We start from the raw sequence: 9,179 nt of genomic DNA on the forward strand, positions 1-9,179 counted from the left end.
AACCATGAACATATTGCAACACCCTAAAGCTGGGGGGCCCTCACATTTGCATGATAACATAGGGCGCCGTAGGACAACACCATAAATAAAATATACAATCATACCAACCAAGATCACGATTAACCCACAGGACAAAACGGATCTACTCAAAAATAATAGGATAACCATAGATCATTGGGAAATAATATATGTAGTTGAGCACCGTTGCATAGAGGGGGAGAAAGTTGGTGTTGACGGTAGCAAGATTGTTGATGTAGAACGTCGTCCCGATCGTCGCCCCGGCGGCACTCCGGCGCCACCGGGAGAGAGGGGGAGAGAGCCCCCCTCCTTCTTCTTCTTCCATAGCCTCCCCCCTAGATGGGAGGAGAGTTCCCCCTTTGGTTCATGGCCTCCATGGACACGGATGGGCGGGAGCCCCTCCAAGATTAGATCTCCCTCTCTGTTCTCTTCTGTTTCACGTTCCTCAGATCTGGCCGAAAACCGTTTCTTATATTCCGGGAGATCCGTAATTCCGATTGCGCTGAGATTTTAACACGATTTTTTTCCGGATATAAGCTTCCTTGCGCTCGAAGTATAGATCCAATCGACGTTCGAGGTGGGCACAACCGACCACCACGTGCTAGGGGCCTCTAGCGGGCCCTAGTGTCTTGTGGGCTGTGTGGGTCTTCGTTTGCGGTGATTCCAACTCCCAAAAATCACATATATTCCTAAATAATTCTCCTTAAAATTTTATTACATTTGGACTTCGTTTGATATGGATACTCTGTGATACAAACAACATGCAGAAAACAGGAACTGGCACTGGGCACTGGATCGATAGGTTAGTCCAATAAATCATATGAAAAGTTGCCAAAAGTATGTAAAAGTTGTATAATATTGGCATGAAACAATCAAAAATTATAGATACGATGGAGACGTATCAGCATCCCAAAGCTTAATTCCTGCTCGTCCTCGTGTAGGTAAATGATAAAAAAGATAGTTTTTGATGTGGAATGCTACCTAACATAAACTTGATCATATGTCTAGTCATGGCATGAAAATTAAGACATAAGTGATTCAAAGCAATGGTATATAATTTGACATAAAGACATCAATACTCAGGCATCCCAACAAACAATCAGGTCTTTCAAAATATCAATGCTAAAGAAAGCTATCCCTACAAAATCATATAGTCTGGTCATACTCTGTCTTCTTAACGCAAAGTATTTATCATGCACAACCCCGATGACAAGCCGAGCAATTGGTTCATACTTTTTAACGCGCTTCAGCTTTTTCAACCCTTACGCAATACATGAGCGCAAGCCATGGATATATAACTATGGGTGGAATAGAGTATAATGATATGGGTAAAGATAGAGAAGACAAAAAGTAAGAAAGTCTCACATCGACGAGGCTAACCAACGGGCTATGGAGATGCCCATCAATTGATATCAATGCGAGGAGTAGGGATTGCCATGCAACGAATGCACTAAGAGCTATAAGTGTACGAAGCCTCAATATGAAAACTAAGTGGGTTTGCATCTAATCCTATAATGAAAAATTCCCACTAGTATATTAAAGTGACAACATAGGAGAATCTCCATATGAAAAACATGGTGCTACTTTGAAGCACAAGTGTGGTAAAGGATACTAACAATGCCCCTTCTCTCTTTGTTTACTATTTTTTCCTTTTTTCTTCCTTTTTTTTCTTTTTTTTTCTTTTTTTCCTTTTTCTTTTTCTTTTTATCTCATTGTCCAGAGTCTCATCCCGACTTGTGGGGGAATCATAGTCTCCGTCATCCTTTCCTCACTAGTGCACTGCTCTAAAAATGATTGATGATCATCACACTTCTATTTACTTATAACTCAAAAGAAACAAAAATTACAACTCGATACCTATGACAAAGTATGACTCTATATGAATGCCTCTGGAATGTACCAGGATGTGCAATGATCTAGCGTAAAATGTATGAAAAATGATCAACGGTGGCTGAGCCACAACTACTACGTTAGCTACATGATCATGCAAAGCAATATGACAATGAATGCTCAAGTCATCAAACGGAAGCGGTGGAAGTTGCATGGCAATATATCTCGGAATGGCCATGGAAAAGCGATAATAGGTAGGTATGGTGGCTGTTTTGAGGAAGATATAATAAGGCTTATGTGTGATAGAGTGTACCATATCACGGGGCTTGGATGCACCTGCGAAGTTTGCACCACGTCTCGATGTGAGAAAGGGAAACGCACGGTACCGTTGAAGCTAGCAAATTGCGGAAAGGTAAGAGTGTGTATAATCCGTGGACTCACATTAGTCATGAAGAACTCATATACTTATTGCAAAAGTTTATTAGCCCTCGAAGCAAAGTACTACTACGCATGCCCCTAGGGTAATAGATAGGTAGGACAGGACCATCGCTCGTCCCCGACAGCCACTCATAAGGAAGACAATCAATAATAAATCATGCTCCAACTTCATGGCATAACAAGAGACTATACGTGCATACTTCGGGAATCACAAACCTTAACACCAATATTCTTACTAAACACAACCGTTTACTAGTACCTCCCACATATTCCATCTCTATATCGCAAAACTATTGCAAGAAATCAAACATATCATATTGAGTGATCCATAAGTTTTATGTAGGATTTCGTGACTAACCATGCAATTGACCAATTCCTGTTGACTCTCTAAATAGATATAAGTGAGGCATGAGAGTTTAATTCTTTCTACAAAAGACCATGCTCAAACATCATAGGATAACCATAGATCATTGGGAAATAATATATGGAGTTGAGCACCATGTTTAAGTAGATATTACAGCGGGGAGAAGAAGTGTTACAATGTTGCATAGAGGGGGGGAAAGTTGGTGTTGACTGTAGCAAGATTGTTGATGTAGATCACCGTCCCGATCGTTGCCCCGGCGGCACTCCGGCGCCACCGAGAGAGAGGGGGAGAGAGCCCCTTGCTCCTTCTTCTTCCTTGGCCTCCCCCTAGATGGGACGAGAGTTTCCCCTCTGGTCCATGACCTCCATGGCTGTGGAGGGGCGGTAGCCCCTACGAGATTGGATCTCCCTCTCTGTTCTCTTCTGTTTCGCGTTCCCCAGATCTGGCCGAAAACCATTTCTTATATTCCGAGAGATCCGTAACTCCGATTGCGCTAAGATTTTAACACGATTTTTTCTGGATATAAGATTCCTTGTGCCCTAAGTAGAGCTCCAACCGACGTTCGAGGAGGGCACAACCCACCACCATGCGCTAGGGGCCTCTGGTGCGCCCCGGTGTCTTGTGGGCTGTGTGGGCCTCCATTTACGGTGATTCCAACTCCCGAAAATCGCATATATTCCAAAATAATTCTCCGTAAAATTTTATTGCATTTGGACTTCGTTTGATATGGATACTCTATGATACAAAAAACATGCAGAAAATGGGAACTGGCACTGGGCACTAGATCAATAGGTTATTCCAATAAATCATATGAAAAGTTGCCAAAAGCATGTGAAAGTCGTATAATATTGGCATGAAACAATCAAAAATTATAGATACGACGGAGACGTATCACTATATAACAAAGAAATTGCCACATATTACATCCCCTGGGAATCAAAGTTCGCCGCGAGTGATAATAAAGGGCAACCAGACAGCAGATTCCATAAACTGGGTAGGTTGCCACCAGTGGAAGTAAACAGGCCAACAAAATAATAGACAGAACCGACAGCACTTCAACACAGTTCAAGAAAGGTTAGCCCGACCCACGAGCTGCAGTGCAAGCAGCTTAGCAACCTGATGAGACTGCGCTTCTTTGACGCTTATATCCACCAACTTAAGCTGCATAGCATCAATAGACGTCATGTACTTATGGTTAATCTTGCATAGAGATTGGAGTTCCAGTCGGATTTGAGCGGAAGAATGTCTTTCTGCTTGAATTTCGGACTGAAAAAGTCGAACAAATTCAGGCAGCTACTTCATCGAGCTTGTACCACTGAGTAAGTCCGACACTACATTTAGGCATGACTTTGTGGTTGTATCCCTACCCTCAAGATGTGTTGCCTTCTTCTCTGAAATATATATTAGAGGGACAAACAATGGGTTCGTCTCACTATCATTGTGGCAGTTCTTCCTAGCATCAGTGTTGTCACCCTGAAAGAGAAACAAGTTGGTAGATAACAGGTTTTGCACGTATAAGCATCAGCGCAGTCAATTCATCTCATTTCTTTGTCAGAAATAAAGAGACACGGTTTAAAATAGCATTAACAAAATAGGCATTGCTCATAGTTAAGACGGCAGGAAATGGCATTGTGCAGGAGCGGCCAGCTTCACCAGACCACTGGATTACAGACCAAGGGCGGCGTTGGATCAAGCATACATGTAGTTCTAAACAACGCATAAGCATGAATGGTGAGTGTACTATCAATTTATACCATTTCAGATTGGTAAATAAAGAGACACAATTTAAATAACATTAATATAATATGGCATTGTTTATAGTTGAGACATAGTAGGATATGACATTGTGTTGGAGTTGGTAGTTTCACCACAACACTAGATTACAGATCAAGAACACAAGCATACACATAGTGCTAAAGAAGATAACTTGCCATGTTTAGTTTAATTTACATGGTATGAATAAGGAACTAGGTTGTACAACTAAATACTGAAATTGAGAAGGACAAACTTATGTTTATGTACTTCTTTGTTATAAACTTTGAACAAGCAATTTGATGCAGATGACAAAAATAAATAGCATTTGCACTCATAGCTATCCAAATATACAAAACAAAGTTTGAAGGCTCGAGGAGGACAAACTTACATTAGTAGTGAAGACCAGCTCTATAAAGCCCTTGTCCATATTGATGGGGGGTGCAATTCAAGAAGCTTACCACACACTCTTATTCAAGAGCATTGCCTTTATTCTACATTTTGTTAAGAGTAAATATAGATTTGAAAATATAGGAACAAATGGCGATCATCTCTCCCTAATAATAAAGCACGGATTGAGTCTCCGGGCTCACCATCGCGGCCTTTTTGCGAAAAAGTCCCTTATGTTTTAGTTATTCAACCCGCAATCCATCGTTAATCTGCCAGACTGAAGGAAAAAACAGTTTGATGGAAAAATACACCCGTACGCATCTGCTCCTCTCCTCGATCCTCACCTTTGCCCAGGCCGATCTATTCCCCCTCGCCGCCGCCACACCCCAACCCCCTCGCCGTCGCGGCCGCACCTCAGCCCGCTCGCCCTCCCCATCGCCGCCTCCGCGGTCGCACCTCAGCCCGCTCGCCGCCCCCGTCGCAACCCAACCCTTCCTCCCCTCCAATGGATGCCGCCAAAACCACCTCATCCAATAGGAAGCCCCAGTTCGACAGCCTCTGTTCCCGCCCTTCAGCGGCCACCTCGCCACCCCTCCAACGCCCAGCACGTCCTTATCCAACGCCGCCCTTTAGCGCCCACCCATCCGCCTGCCCGCCCGGCAACGCCCGATTGAATTGTTGCTGCCAAGATCTGCCTCAATGTGGTTTGCATCATTGCGGCGACGACATCGTCGATCTTCGACTCTGACGACTACATCCAGAAGGACTACCATAATTCTCGCGGCTGGTATCCTCTACTCTCATCTCCCTACTATGAATCCTGACTGATTCTCTTCCTCCTCCCTGTGTCTTCCTCTCTGAATTTGGTAGTAGGTATTAGTGCGTAGCAAGTAGTTAATCAGCCAGTGGTGAATCTAGGATAAGAATGGAGGGTGCGCTGAAATCATTAGTCATTGTGCTAAACTGGTACGAGTATGATTTATAGTCTGAATTGTTGCATGGCAAAATAGTACCATGTTCTCTGAATATTTTTATTCCTATGAAATTGTGTGTGCTACAATCCTATCGCATTGGCATGTATATTCTGCATCTCTTGAAGATATTTGTGACATGTTGGCTGCCTTTTCCCCCCTTCTTTGCGGTTAAACGTTTCAGTCTCTAATCCCCTGGTTTTAGGCTATAATCCCTCGATTAGTACTGATATATGGAGTACTTATACAGAGTTGGGGCCGGGCACTACATCTTGCACTCTGAAATTAATAATACATCTTCTGCAATACTGATAGTACTATGAGATTCTTAGTACTCTGATTAGTATTGATATATGCAGCAGTGATGCAAAATTGGGGGCCCCAGATCTTGTACTCTAATTAGTACTGAATTTTTAATAGTTCATATACTCTGAAATTCATCGTACATGACGTAAAGTGCTCAAGGTGCTTGTGCGTACACTCTGCAAACACTGAACATACAAAGTGCACAAGGCTGATATATTTCCCTCCATTTCTGTATGAATAAATCCTAGATCGTTACAAATAACATGCCAACCTTCTTTTCACTTCATGCCACTGTAAGGTTGGTTTGGTGCTGATGCTCCTTATGTCCATGTCATTGTAGATGGCTGTGGAAATTTGGAAATTTTGCCTTTTCTATCAAGATGAGAATCAACAACATAAAGTTCTAGAAGGATTCATGGACAGAAAAGATATCTCCTTTTATGAGTTAATCAAATTGACTAAATAAGTTGGCTTCTCGCCGGCATATGGTTTCTTGTACTACAGGAAGAAATACCCGCATGGCAGATGCTATTCTGACATTGCTTCTGACCATGAAATACTTTGTGTTCAGTCTTCCCCTGAAAGTTAGCATAGGAATACACAATGTTTCTTCAGAATGACAGAGCACCAAATCGAGGCAGCAGGTTGCCATCGAATTCCATGGAATAAAACTGACTTGTGGATGTGATTAATCACTTACCAAAGTACAAGTTCATTCTATGATGAAAAAGGTCAGTGTTTGGGGCGCACTGCGTAGCAAGGATATGTTGTAGGCTATATAGCTCTTCTGTGGACAGTGAGAGGTTGGGGTTCTCATGCTTGCTTGGTCGGAACCTTTTCTTTTGAGTCAATTGATGGACGATGGGCATGAGGGCATCTCTGCACTAACTACGCTGTATGTGTACTCCACGACATACAGATAGCTCGCTCGTCGTATCTCGACAGAAGAAGAACAACTTTGATCGATGGAGATGGATTTCTTTCCTGTTGTTGCGATTGTATGTGCCTTGCCGACTAAACTATCTTCTTTCTTATTTACTGTCAGGTAGCTCTTTCAAAGATAGCTCGCTCGTCGTATCTCGACAGAAGAACAACTTTGATCGATGGATATGGATTTCTTTCCTGTTGGTGCGATTGTATGTGCCTTGCCGACTAAACTATCTTCTTTCCTATTTACTGTCACATAGTTCTTTCAAGTCCATTTTCTCTAGCTACATGATGTTTTCTTTATAGGCTGTAATTTATTTGGCATTTGTGACAGCCAAATTGTCTTGTCAAACATGCTTTGAAGATTTTTTTATTGCAATTGACATGTAATTTATTTTCTAAATAACCTATTCTTGATGGAGTCTGATCTCCTTTTTGACATATTCCAATAATAAGTTCTCATGTTCAATAATGCAATTCGGTATATTATCTTGGATTATGGCATTGGGTTAATAGGATTTCATTGAACATAAATTTTGTTCTGCACAGGGATTCAAACTACAGTGCAATGATTTATTGAAAAATCTGCATCTTAGTACTGCCCCATTTTCTGCGATTCAAATCTTCTTGGCTATGATAGATGGTTCAAAAACCATGTGAATCTTGGAACGGATCTGTTCTTCATATGTTATTATAGCCCGTGCATGAACTATTTTAAGACATGTTTACATTAAGGTCATATACATTGTTTTATAAGATGGTAAATTCAAATAACTGTTTGAACCTTGGAAGTGATTCATAATTTTTGTAGCAGGGAAGCTATTTGTGGTGTAATATGCAGCTAAAGGTATTCCAGCATGAGCTTCCATGCACAACATCAGTGCTTAAAGTAAAGGATTCAGGACTTAAAAGTAAAGTACACCCATGGCTTAACTTATTTTCCTTTTCTTACAGATAACTTGATTCTCTTGTTACAGATAACTTGATTCTCTGCTCACAACCAACTGGAGCAAGAAATAATTTCACAGGTAGCCTTTTCCTTTTCACTGCTTTGACAACATTATTTTTTGAGAAATGACAACATTTTAACATGGTATCACCCGTTGCAACATGTTGTAATTATGCAGCAACAGATCGCACCAAAGCATAGCCAACCTTGGTCCAAGAAGATAGAGAAGCACTGACAAGGTGGCTCGTTCGCAAGTTGGAGCCGTCCATGAGCTCACTGCTCTTGGTCGCTCACAGCAAAGAACTGCATGTTGGCTGGGATCTTGCCGATGTAATATCTTCAGTACTGTAATGGCAGATTGTACTTTTTTTTGCAATTTTTTTTGGTGTTTAGGCCATGCTTATTGGGCCAAGAGGTAGACCCCGTATAATGCTGACCTACTAAATGCGTTTACAGTTTGCGGAAATATGGCTTTGTGGGCCAGCGCGGGGGCTGAATATCCTTTTTTACAGGTCCGCTTTGCGCTGGCCGGCGAATCCTCTGTGAATCCTCTTTTATAGGTCCGCTTCGTGGGGTTTGCTCGGCCGCCGCCCGCGCCAGCCCGTAAATCAGTAATTTTCATTTCAATTTCGGGTCTGAAAAAACATTTCTTCTTCCCAATACCAAAATGAGCATCCACCTTCCTACACACATGTCTGTCTCAATAAACTACTAAAATTGAACTGAATAGGTTGACAAAGCCGAATGAAAACAAGAACATACCCCGTCGTTTTTGCATTTGAATAATACCTATCTGGGGTGTTGCGGCATTGCTATATGTTAGCCACAACACTATCTGGGCACGGGTGAGAACCTGCATTTTCGTGGCTTGGGGTGGGAATTTTGCCGCGTCCTGCAAAAATATTTGCGGGTCCGACGTGTTTGCGGGGTCTAATCGGACAGCTTTTTTTGCATGGACCCGTATTTTGACGGTTATTTTGCAGGTCGGGGCATTATACGGGGTCTGCTAGAGATGCTCTAAGGAGATATATGATTATATTTTCTCTCGTTGCAACGCACGGGCAATTTTCCTAGTTTAACCTAAGATGCAGAGTAGACAAGAGCAATGCGGAGCTAAACTTCTTCAGTAACATTGGTTTTATTCAATATTTTGACAAGAGTAAATGTAGATCTGATGTGTAGAAAATGGAGGGCAAGGGAAAATAAGCTACAAAGTGTACATTAAGAACTAGCT

At 42.0% G+C, this 9,179-nt stretch overlaps 1 long non-coding RNA gene across 2 annotated transcripts; it reads left to right on the plus strand.

The window, feature by feature from the left end:
* Positions 1-5,082: 5,082 nt before the first annotated feature.
* Positions 5,083-8,389, plus strand: LOC125551330 (uncharacterized). 2 transcript variants are annotated; one of them, XR_007302443.2, is made up of 5 exons: positions 5,083-5,579; positions 7,115-7,205; positions 7,808-7,885; positions 7,974-8,024; positions 8,124-8,389. It is a non-coding gene; the product is annotated as an uncharacterized LOC125551330 (long non-coding RNA). The 2 variants fall into 2 exon arrangements; XR_007302442.2 differs by having other exon boundaries at positions 7,811-7,885.
* Positions 8,390-9,179: the final 790 nt, after the last annotated feature.

Source organism: Triticum urartu, chromosome 4A (genome assembly GCF_056163025.1).
Source record: "Triticum urartu cultivar PI428250 chromosome 4A, HENAU_Tu73, whole genome shotgun sequence".
Classification (NCBI taxonomy): domain Eukaryota; kingdom Viridiplantae; phylum Streptophyta; class Magnoliopsida; order Poales; family Poaceae; genus Triticum; species Triticum urartu.